This window comes from Bos mutus, chromosome 12 (genome assembly GCF_027580195.1).
Source record: "Bos mutus isolate GX-2022 chromosome 12, NWIPB_WYAK_1.1, whole genome shotgun sequence".
NCBI lineage: Eukaryota > Metazoa > Chordata > Mammalia > Artiodactyla > Bovidae > Bos > Bos mutus.
Window position 1 is genome coordinate 29,643,900 of NC_091628.1, and position 10,834 is coordinate 29,654,733.

A 10,834-nucleotide genomic window follows, 5' to 3' on the forward strand; every position below is an offset into this window, starting at 1 on the left:
TCCCCAGAGGCAGTACCTTGCGCACAAATCCCTGACGGTTGATTGTCTAGGCAGCAATGCCACAGAGGCGGCACCCTGTGAAAGATGCTGCTGCTGCTGCTGCTGCTGTTGCTAAGTCGCTTCAGTCATGTCCGACTCTGTGCAACCCCATAGACAGCAGCCCACGAGGCTCCCCTGTCCCTGGGATTCTCCAGGCAAGAACACTGGAGTGGGTTGCCATTTCCTTCTCCAATGCATGAAAGTGAAAAGTGAAAGTGAAGTCGCTGAGTCTTGTCCAACTCTTAAGCTACCCCATGGACTGCGGCCCACCAGGCTCCTCCGTCCATGGGATTTTCCAGGCAAGAGTGCTGGAGTGGGGTGCCATTGCCTTCTCCGTGTGAAAGATGAGGGTAGGGAAACTACATGTTGTTGCATGCTGTGCTGGGGCAGGATTCTGAGAGGCAGGAAGCGAGGATGTGTCTTAGGTGACAGGAGATTAGGTCATTAAGGCAATAACAACCACAGCTGCCGTTCAGCGGGCTCCCTTTGCTGGCAGGCACTTTGCTTGTGTTGTATTACTTAATTGGTCTCCACACAACCACAGTGTGGTAGGTTTCCTAGCCACATTTCAGGTACGATTTCACAGAGATTAAGTAATTTGCCCACGAGAGGCTGTAAATGCCAGCTCTTACCCCAGATTCATCTGACCTTAGAAATGCAAAAAGGCAAAATGGTTGTCTGAGGAGGCCTTACAAATAGCTGAGAAAAGAAGAGAAGTGAAAGGCAAAGGAGAAAAGGAAAGATATACCCATCTGAATGCAGAGTTCCAAAGAATAGCAAGGAGAGATAAGAAAGCCTACCTCAGTGATCAATGCAAAGAAATACAGGAAAACAATAGAATGGGAAAGACTAGAGATCTCTTCAAGAAAATTAGAGATACCTAGGGGACATTTCATGCAAAGATGGGCTCAATAAAGGACAGAAATGGTAAGGACCTAACAGAAGCAGAAGATATTAAGAAGAGGTGGCAAGAATACACAGAAGAGCTATACAAAAAAGATCTTCATGACCCAGATAATCACGATGGTGTGATCACTCACCTAGAGCCAGACATCCTGGAATGTGAAGTCAAGTGGGCCTTAAGAAGCATCACTGCGAACAAAGCTAGTGGAGGTGATGGAATTCCAGCTGAGCTATTCAAATCCTAAAAGATGATGCTGTGAAAATGCTGCACTCAATATGCCAGCAAATTTGGAAAACTCAGCAGTGGCCACAGGACTGGAAAAGCTCAGTTTTCATTCCAATCTCAAAGAAAGACCTTAGACACAGGGCCTAGGGTATTTTCTTGAAATGCCTCACCGTAACACTGAATCCATAGCCCAGCTGGCCAGACTCTGGACCTTGTTCTAAGAGCTTCTTCTGCTTTAGCTTCCTGAGAGCAGGAAGGTCTCAGGTCTTTCATCCCCACATCTCTAGTCCAAAGTGGAAGTGAAGGCCTTGCAGGAGGAAGGTATTTGTCCACTATAGGTGAAGCTAACAGTGCAGAGTCAACTAGTTAGGAGAAAACACGTCAGATTACATACTAGCAGGCATTTTCATTATGTAACTTGTAAAGACATATTTAAAGCACAAAGGTCTGACCAGATCAGTTTTATTGCATTGTGATGAATGTCCCGGAGCCCCAATCTTATTGAAAAAAGTCAACAAGGGTAAAGTAATTGTCCTCCAATTAAAAATAAAATTTAAAAAAAGAAGAAAAAAAAGTCAACAAGGTACATGGAACGCTTCTTGGAAATAGCCCAGGACTCCTCAGTATTGGAGTCCCCTCTCCCCACTTCGCAGCCAAGCATCCCCTCATTTCCTTACTCATAGACACACTTTACTCTGCCCAAGGAAGAGTTCTGATTCTGTTCAAGGACAAACACCATCCTCAAGGACATGTCATAGGTCACAACAGTAAGGCTGGGGCTTCTTTACTCTCGAGAAACAAAAACGTCCTTTCTTTCATCTCTGCCCCAGTGGTAATAAGCCGAGATTGGTCTTACTTCTCCTCAGGAGGTGACCTCACCATTGGAAGACGAAACAAAGCCGGTGTAGGGCTGGAGGCGGGGGAAACGGTCTGCTGTGGTTTGTTCTAGGAGAAAGGGGGCACTTTTTTTAATAGCTGATGCTGTAAGATGGGACGGGGGTTGCCTTTTGCCGGTTCGGCCCCTCAAGCCCTTGTAAGGCCAAGAAAAAATCAGACGGGAACAGGACATGTATACGGGGCTTGAGAACCTTGGCACAGGTGGTCAGGGACCTACATTCTGGGACAGTTAGGAGATACAACCCATAGTAGGTGAGGAGGCTGGAGAGAGGTTTAGAAAAGCAGGAGTCAGGAGCTACAGACAGACTTTCCTTTTTGCCTTGGGCTGACTCTGTCCCCTCCCTTCAGAGACAAAGGTGTCCACGGAAATAAAAACGCACAACCTGAGAGCTATGAGTTTCAGTTTTATTTGGGGGCTTCCTGAGGACGATATAGGCCCAGGAGCCACCCACTCAGAGGGCTCTGAGGAACGGCTCCCAGTAGGTAAAAGGCGGGGAGTTTAGCATGTTACCAAAAGTGGGGAGCCGTCTACTCACAGCTCAAAAGCCAATAAAGAGGCCTGGCTGGTGGAAAGGAAAGTTTGCTTTAGTTTAGAGGCCTGTCACCAGTGGAGTCCATGGACTCCTGTACAAAGGCTGATCCTTCCCATAGACAATCCGGGCAAGAACTTTTATAGTTGGAGGGAGGTGGCTGCATGCAGAAACAGCACAGTCAGCTCTGACAGTCATTTTGAAATTAGTCATCGGTGGCCTGAGCAGCAGCATCCTGTTTTAAGTACAGTTAGCCTTTAGTTCCGGGGTCGGTTTGCTCCCATTTCTTTGAGGCCGGCTCTCAGAATAGTGGCAGCTATGTCGTGTCCACAGTCTTGTCATCATGTAGTTAATTTCTCTGCCTGATGGGGGTTTCAGTATCCATAAGAAAGTTCACAGGACATGGCTCAGAATATTATCTGTAGCCCTTAGGAGGGACGAAAGTGCTTGACTATGCTTAATGACTAAACTCTAATTATTTAATCTTGTTGGAATGTTTTCCCTTTTTTTTTTTTTTTTGCATTTTCTCACTTCTCTGATTAAAGTTATTCTTTGGCTAAAGTTTATCTACACACAAAAGGCAGGCTGAAGACATGGGAAGGGTGGGGAGAACCGTAGGGTCCTGCTCTGTTTCATGTGATTTTCAAGAAGGGGGACGTGCAACTAAGCACATATCTTGGTAGATAAAAGGTTACTGCTAGTCACTAGGCACAGATACCTTAATGATTTTAGTGCTTTTCTAAGTATGAGAAGATGCAAGAAATTGGGTTCATGAAATTTTCTCCTGAAAAATATCTGTGCGTAAGGCCTGTTCTGCCAGTTCTCCCAGAGCACAGAGGGCTTCATCCTGATCTCTATCCTGAACTTTCAAGATGTACTGAAGGTCAGCAACTGCAGTGGTTAATGACTGAATCCTTGTAGAGCTGGATGACGAGTGTCTTTAATTGACAAAGGGGAAGAATTTATACCATCAAAAAATGAAAAGAGTTGATAAATGGTGAACTCCTCAGAGGAGACATTTTGCTAGCATAAAATAAAGTGCGATAATGTATTTGTGGAGTGTCCTTATTTTTTGTTTAATGAAAAATAACAGTTTACAGGGAATTCCCCAGCAATCTAGGTTAGGAGGTGGTGCTTCCACTGCCAGGGTCAGTGCTTGGTCGGGGAGTCAAGATTCTGCAAGCCTTGTGGTGAGGCTCCCCCCAAAAAAGAAGAAGAAAAAGAAAAGAAAAGAAAATAGCAATTTACAAACTGCCTCAGGAATAACACACTTAACATTTCACAATTTAAATAGCTGGTTTCAGGGTCCTTAGTCAGCAATACCAGATTCCTAAGAGCAATACTGGTTTTTTTTGGAAGCATTTGCTCCCCTGAACATACCTTAAACCTTGCGCTTGCTGATGGAGAAGGCAGCCAGAAGGAAGGTGCAATAATTTTGGAGTGCCTCATCATTCTAAAGAGCCTCTTGATGAGGATGGAAGAGGAGGGTGAAAAAGCTGGCTTAAAACTCAACATTCAAAAAAACTAAGACCATGGCATCCGCTCCCATCACTTCATGGTAAATGGATGGGGAAAAAATGGAAACCATGACAGACTTTGTTTTCTTGGGCTCCAAAATCAATGCAGACAGTGACTGCAGCCATGAAATTAAAAGATGCTTGCTCCTTGGAAGAAAAGCTATGATCAACCTAGACAGCATATTAAAAAATAGAGACATTACTTTGCTGACAAAGGTCCATCCAGTCAAAGCTATGGTTTTTCCAGTTGTCATGTATGGATGTGAGAGCTGGACTATAAAGAAGCCTGAGTGCCGAAGAATTGATGCTTTCAAACTGCGGTGTTGGAGAAGACTCTCAAGAGTCACTTGGACAGCAAGGAGATCAAACCAGCCAATCCTAAAGGAAATCAACCCTGAATATTCATTGGAAGGACTGATGCTGAAGCTGAAACTCCAATACTTTGGTCACCTGATGCGAAGAGCCGACTCACTGGAAAAGACTCTGATGCTGGGAAAGATCGAGGGCAGGAGGAAAAGGGGATGACAGACGATGAAATGGTTAGATAGCATCACCAACTCAATGGACATGAGTTTGAGCAAACTCCAGGAGATAGTGAAGGACAGGGAAGCCTGGTGTTCTTGACCAATGACTATGGTCAAGGAGAATGAATGTGCTGATTGACTCAAGCCAAACAGTAACCACCCTCTGGTGCCAGGGTTTAGTTGTTAATAACTAAACAAACACTGGCATTGTAAGAAATACCCTTTTTGCTTTTTATGCTTTGTAATTAAAAGGGAATTAAAGGACATCCCTGGTAGCTCATCTGGTAAAGAATCTGCCTACAATTTGGGAGACCTGGGTTCAATCCCTGGGTTGGGAAGATCCCCTGGACTGAGTGACAAAGCACAGCACACAAAGTAATTTTAATTTGCATGACCCTTAGTTCTCTCTTCCACACTTTTCTAGTTGTCCACCACGAGACAACTGACTGTTAGTGATTTTATCCATTCTTGCCAAGATTTCACTTTGCCATCAGGTGGCCAGCTCTTCCAAAGTGTCTTGAAGGTGGGATTTCATTTCATGTGGTACAAACGAGGTAAGAATAGCCGGACATGACTGATAAAAACAAATCCTGAAAAATGCTATTCACTTTACCACTCCCACCCTCCTGAGTGGATTGTTAATTCATTGGGAGGAACTGAATACACCCTTGGGTTCAAGAACTTAACGTGCCATCCACCGATGGCATCCATCATAAATGCTAACATCTCTGGAGCACAGAAATATCCTGGTTTCAGAATTTATCTGATTCAAAGAAAAAAAAAACACCACCAACATTTTGGTGGTTATTTCCTTGTTGAAAGGAAGGTGCTTCCTTTCAACAAGGCAAATCCAAACAGTCTGTACTAAAATGACTCATATTTAAGACTTGACCCCATTACAGTTCAGAACACAGCAGACACATGCGCCTCTTTCTTCCTTTGCTTTTCCTCCCACGTGTTGAAGAAACAAAGAAAAGAGAAAAAGGGATCTATTTATGGCATGTGAATTTAGTTTTCAGGGTGAAAAATGAGAATGTAAGGCCGCAATGATCCTGGTTATTCAAACGCTAAATTTCTTTCTTTTTTTCTAGTAAAGCAGAATGGTTAAGGTAATCAGAAATGATTATTTAATAATTTTCAGCAAGTGTGCAAGCATTCAAATTATTACTTCAAGAGCAAGGAAAAACTAAGGAAAGGAAAGGTGGTGAGTTATACATACTTGCCTGAGGGAAATAATTTATAATCACGAAAATACTTCTCAATTGCAGTCAAAATGAACACCTTGGAGTGGACAGGTCACGTTTTCACAACAACCAGCATGTCCTGTAGCTAAATGGGGGGCAGCCTACCCCTCCTCATCTACTGAACCAAATACAAGCTGACGTTGCCTGTTTCATTCATAATGAGGTCATCATTCTTCCCATCTCTTAGTCTCTGTGGTTCAGAAATCAAACATTGCTTTGTTTTCTCTCAAAAACATGTCCTGAGGCTATGCCTTTTGGGGATTTCCCTGGTGGTCCAGGGGCTACGCCTCTGTGCTTCCCAGGGGCCCAGGTTTGATCCCTGGGGTCAGGGAACAAGATCAGGCAACTCAATTCCACACACTGCAGCTAACAGTTTGCATGCCACAACTAGACCAGCTCCTGCATGCTGCAACTAAGACCAGGTCAGCCAAATAAAACAAATAAATATTTTTTAAAAATGACTATGTCTTTTTGAACCAATGAAGCTTAAATAAAATCTTACAGCTGTGGGTCTTAATCAGGGACAGTCTGGGGTGGGGTGGGGTGGAGAGTTGCTACTACTAGTATCTAGTGGGTAGAGGCCTAGGATGCTCCTAAACATCCTATAATGCACAGGACACCGCCCCCCACACACACACCCAAGAATTATCTGGTCTAATACGTCAACAGGTGAAAAAAGCCTGTGTTACAGGAAAACTGATACATATCCCTTTTCCCTAATAAGTTTATAAGAGAAACAAGGTCATGACTTTCTGAGCCACACAATTGAAAAAGAAAAAAATTAGTTAATGAATAAATAAATAAGCAAGATAATTGCAGCTTGTGGTACACACTGGAAAGGAAATAAATGGATTAACAATAGAGGATAACTGGGTAAGCAGGAGACACTTCAGATAATAGAGCCAAGGAAGCCCTCCCTTACAGAGATTAGGATATTTTTGTCAGCAGATAAAGTGTTAGTTGCTCATTCATGTCCGATTCTTTGCAACCCCATGGACTGTAGCCCACCAGGCTCCTCTGTCCATGGGATTCTTCATGCAAGAATACTGGAGTGGGTTGCCATTCTCTTCTCCAGGGGATCTTCCTGATCCAGGGATTGAACCTGGGTCTCCTACATTGCAGGTGGATTCTTTACCATCTGAGCCACCAGAGAAGCCTGTCAGCAGGTAACAAACTCCCAATTCAAACTGACTTAAACTGTAAGGAAATGTATGGTTCATGGAACTCAAAGCAGAGGTGGGGTGGGTTTTGAGGTGGGCTTAGACCCCTGGTTCCAATGTCTATCCAACTCCACACTGCACCTTCCTTTTGAGGATGGTAACATCACTGTGACATCATAACCTCACAAGATCATACCTGGAGGAAACAGGAGGAGGTGGAGGGCACAAAGATGGATAGGGCAGAGAGGTAAGGCTCCCATCCCTACTATCTTTCTCCTTTAAAAATTATTTGGCTGTGCTGGGTCTTGGTTGCAGCATGTAGAATCTTTGGTTGTGGCATGCACACTCTTATTTTTGGCATGCAGAATCCAGGTCCCCAAACAGGTATCAAACCCCAGCCCCCTGCACTGGGAGTATGAAGTCTTAGCCACTGGACCACCAGGGAAGTTCCCCCATCTCTACTTTCTAAGTGATGGTACTGAGAGTCACCTGGTTGGGCTGAGTAGGTCACATGCTTACCCTTGAACCAATGACTATGGTTGAGAGGAATGAATGTGCTGATTGGCTCAAGCCAAATAGTGACTACCCTCTGGTGCGAAGTTCACCTTAATAACAAACACTGGGTATTCCTTGGGGAAGGGTGATGTGCTTATAGGTTGGCATTCAGAAACTTCTGTGGGAGATGAGATTTATACTGAGCCTTGAAGAGTGATAAGAAGCTGGCCTAGCCAGGAACCTGAGGAAGAGATTTCTATAGACTAGACAAGCACAGAAGCTTCCAGGTCATGTGAAAGGCCTCGTGTGCTCCAGGGGAACCGGGTCTCAGAGAGCTTGGAGGGACAGATATGAGCATTATCCCATGATTTAAGTTTTAGCTTCACCACATTTGTTATAAAATATGATGATCCTTTGTAGGTTAGAAGAAAAAAAACCCATATAGTCTTGGTTTTCTTCAGGATTTTTCCATGTATTTCTATTTTTAGGTGATCTAACATGACTTAGTTCAGTTCAGTTCAGTCGCTCAGTCGTGTCCGACTCTTTGAGACCCCATGGACTGCAGCACGCCAGACCTCCCTGTCCATCACCAACTTCCGGAGTTTACCCAAACTCATGTCCATTGAGTCGGTGATACCATCCAACCATCTCATCCTCTGTCTTCCCCTTCTCCTCTTGCCTTCAATCTTTCCCAGCATCAGGGTCTTTTCAAATGAGTCAGCTCTTCGCATCAGGTGGCCAAAGTATTGGAGCTTCAGCTTCAACAACAGTCCTTCCAATGCACACCCAGGACTGATCTCCGTTAGGATGGACTTAAAAACAAGACAAAATAGAATCTATGAGTACCAATTAATTTTTAAAGAATAAAGTTCAAGTTAATGTATGAGAAGGAAAAAAAATAAACCCTTTAGAAAGCAGATACTGAAAGAGACTGAAATGGACAAGATTTCAGGTACTGACATTACAGAGAAGCTTTACCAAAGGCACCCTGATTTAGAACAACTTTGATACTTCTTCTGTAACCTCCAGCACTCGGCAGCTTGCTGAATACAGAGGAGACCACAATGTACTGGCTCACATCAAAAGCTGAAAGTCATGAGCACTTTCATGTATATTATTCTGTCTATATATCCACTCTTTGCTCATCTCTTCCTTCCTTTCAAGGAAGTCTGTCACAGCCCTTTACATCTACTGCACATTATCTTTTGACATTTTGATTTGGGCTTTTCTTTTCTTAATGTTTGAATTTTTGTTTTATCTTTTTTTTTTTTTGGCCATGTGGCATAACATGTGATATCCTAGTCCCCTGACCAGCCATAGAATCCATGCCCCCTGCATTGGAAGCGCTGAGTCTTATCCATTGGACTGCCAAGGAAGTCCTCATCATTGTTCCTCTTTGGGAGCTGTTTCTGTTTCCAGGTTTGAAAACCCTCTTTGTTCTTTAAGACACATATGGGGGAAAAAACCCACTAACTGCAGTGGCAGCCACCAGCAGACTTAGGATAAAGTCACCTTCATTCCCTGTTTACCTCTGGATCCACAATGACAGCAATCTGTTGGGATTACTTTTATTTGGTTTCATTCTAAAATTTCTCACACTATAATAAAAAGTGTGAGAAATTGTATATATATAAAAAACATAATAAATCAAAATAAATAAAATACAGTAAGGTAATAAAAATGATAAGGATTTCAAGCACGTCATAAATGCATCATTAGATAATACATATGATGGTTCATATGGCCCCCACTCATTCACTTGTTTCAATAAATAAATAAGTGGGCTGATTAAATACAAGAGGGCTATACAAATGTACAACTCAGCATCAACAGTATGAGTTGAGCTCAAAGTTCTGGCACTTGCTTTTCTTGAATAGTATTACTAATACAGAGAGAAAGCAATGGCAAGCCACTACAGTACTCTTGCCTAGGAAAGCCCATGGACGGATGAGTCTGGTAAGGCTGCAGTCCATAGGGTTGCTACCAGTCGGACACGACTGAACGACTTCACCTTCACTTTTCACTTTCATGCATTGGAGAAGGAAATGGCAATCCACCCCAGTGTTCTTGCCTGGAGAATCCCAGGGAAGGGGGCGCCTGGTGGGCTGCCGTCTATGGGGTCACACAGAGTCAGACACGACTGAAGCGACTTAGCAGCAGCTGCATTACTACTACAACAACTTTCTGAATATCTGAGCTTCCCTGGCGGCTCAATGGTAAAGAATCCATCTGTCAGTGCAGAAGAAAAGGGTTGGGAAGATCCTCTGGAGAAGGAAAAGACAGCCCACCCCAATATTCTTACCTGGGAAACCCCATGATAGAGGAGCCTGGGAGGCTACAAAATTGTTAGATAAGACGTAGCTGCTAAGCAACAACAACTGAATATCTACTACCAAACTAGATGCTTTATTTATATCTAACCCTTCCAAACTCCCAAAAAGATAGGTATATGTCCATTTTACCCATATTGAACTGAAGCCCAAGGGAGAATATGAAGAATATTAAATGAAAACCAAGCAATAATGACGTATGTTTAGTGCTTTACATGTCCTTTTAATCATTACACATATCCTGTAGGGCCGGGCACAGGAAGGCTTAGTAATTATCTCAAGGTCACAGAGCTGGCAATTACTGAGAAATATATATGGCCAGGATTCATGCCCATAAAGTCTACCTTCAGGAGGCCTGGTGGTATTGTAAGCTATATTATAAAGCATATCAGTATTGCCCAGGATTTGAACCTGATCCAAATTCTTCTGGCTCCAAAGACCGAGAACTGTTCCTTTCTCCTTTCTGCACAACAGTTTCCTCATATAAATGTGGGAAGCAGACCAAGAAAAAAAAAATCTCAAAGTTCTATTTCTGTTCAAAAGTGCTATGATTCCAGGGAAAAAAATTTTTTTGGGGGCCATGACATGTGGCAAGAGGGATCTTAGTTCCCTGATCAGGGATAGAACCCGTGCCCCCTGCAGTGGAAGAGGGGTCTTTAACTATTGGACAGCCAAGAAAGTCCCCACGGATTTCAATATAAGGTTTTGATATGCAGAAAAAAAAAAAGCAGGGGGTAGGGGAGGCAAAACAAAAAATAACAAAAAATAAATATAGCTAACTGTACTTTCAAATTTATGAATACAATCACCTTTATTAAATTCTTCCCACCTTGAAGGTGAGTTAACTGAAGCATGTAACATTATCTAGCTTGTCTGAGCCAACGGGTACAATTGACTTTATTTGTAAGGTAAACTTGGCCTTTCCAGTCTTGTCTCTAGAGGACCGCCACACTGTTGTTGCCTTTTTTT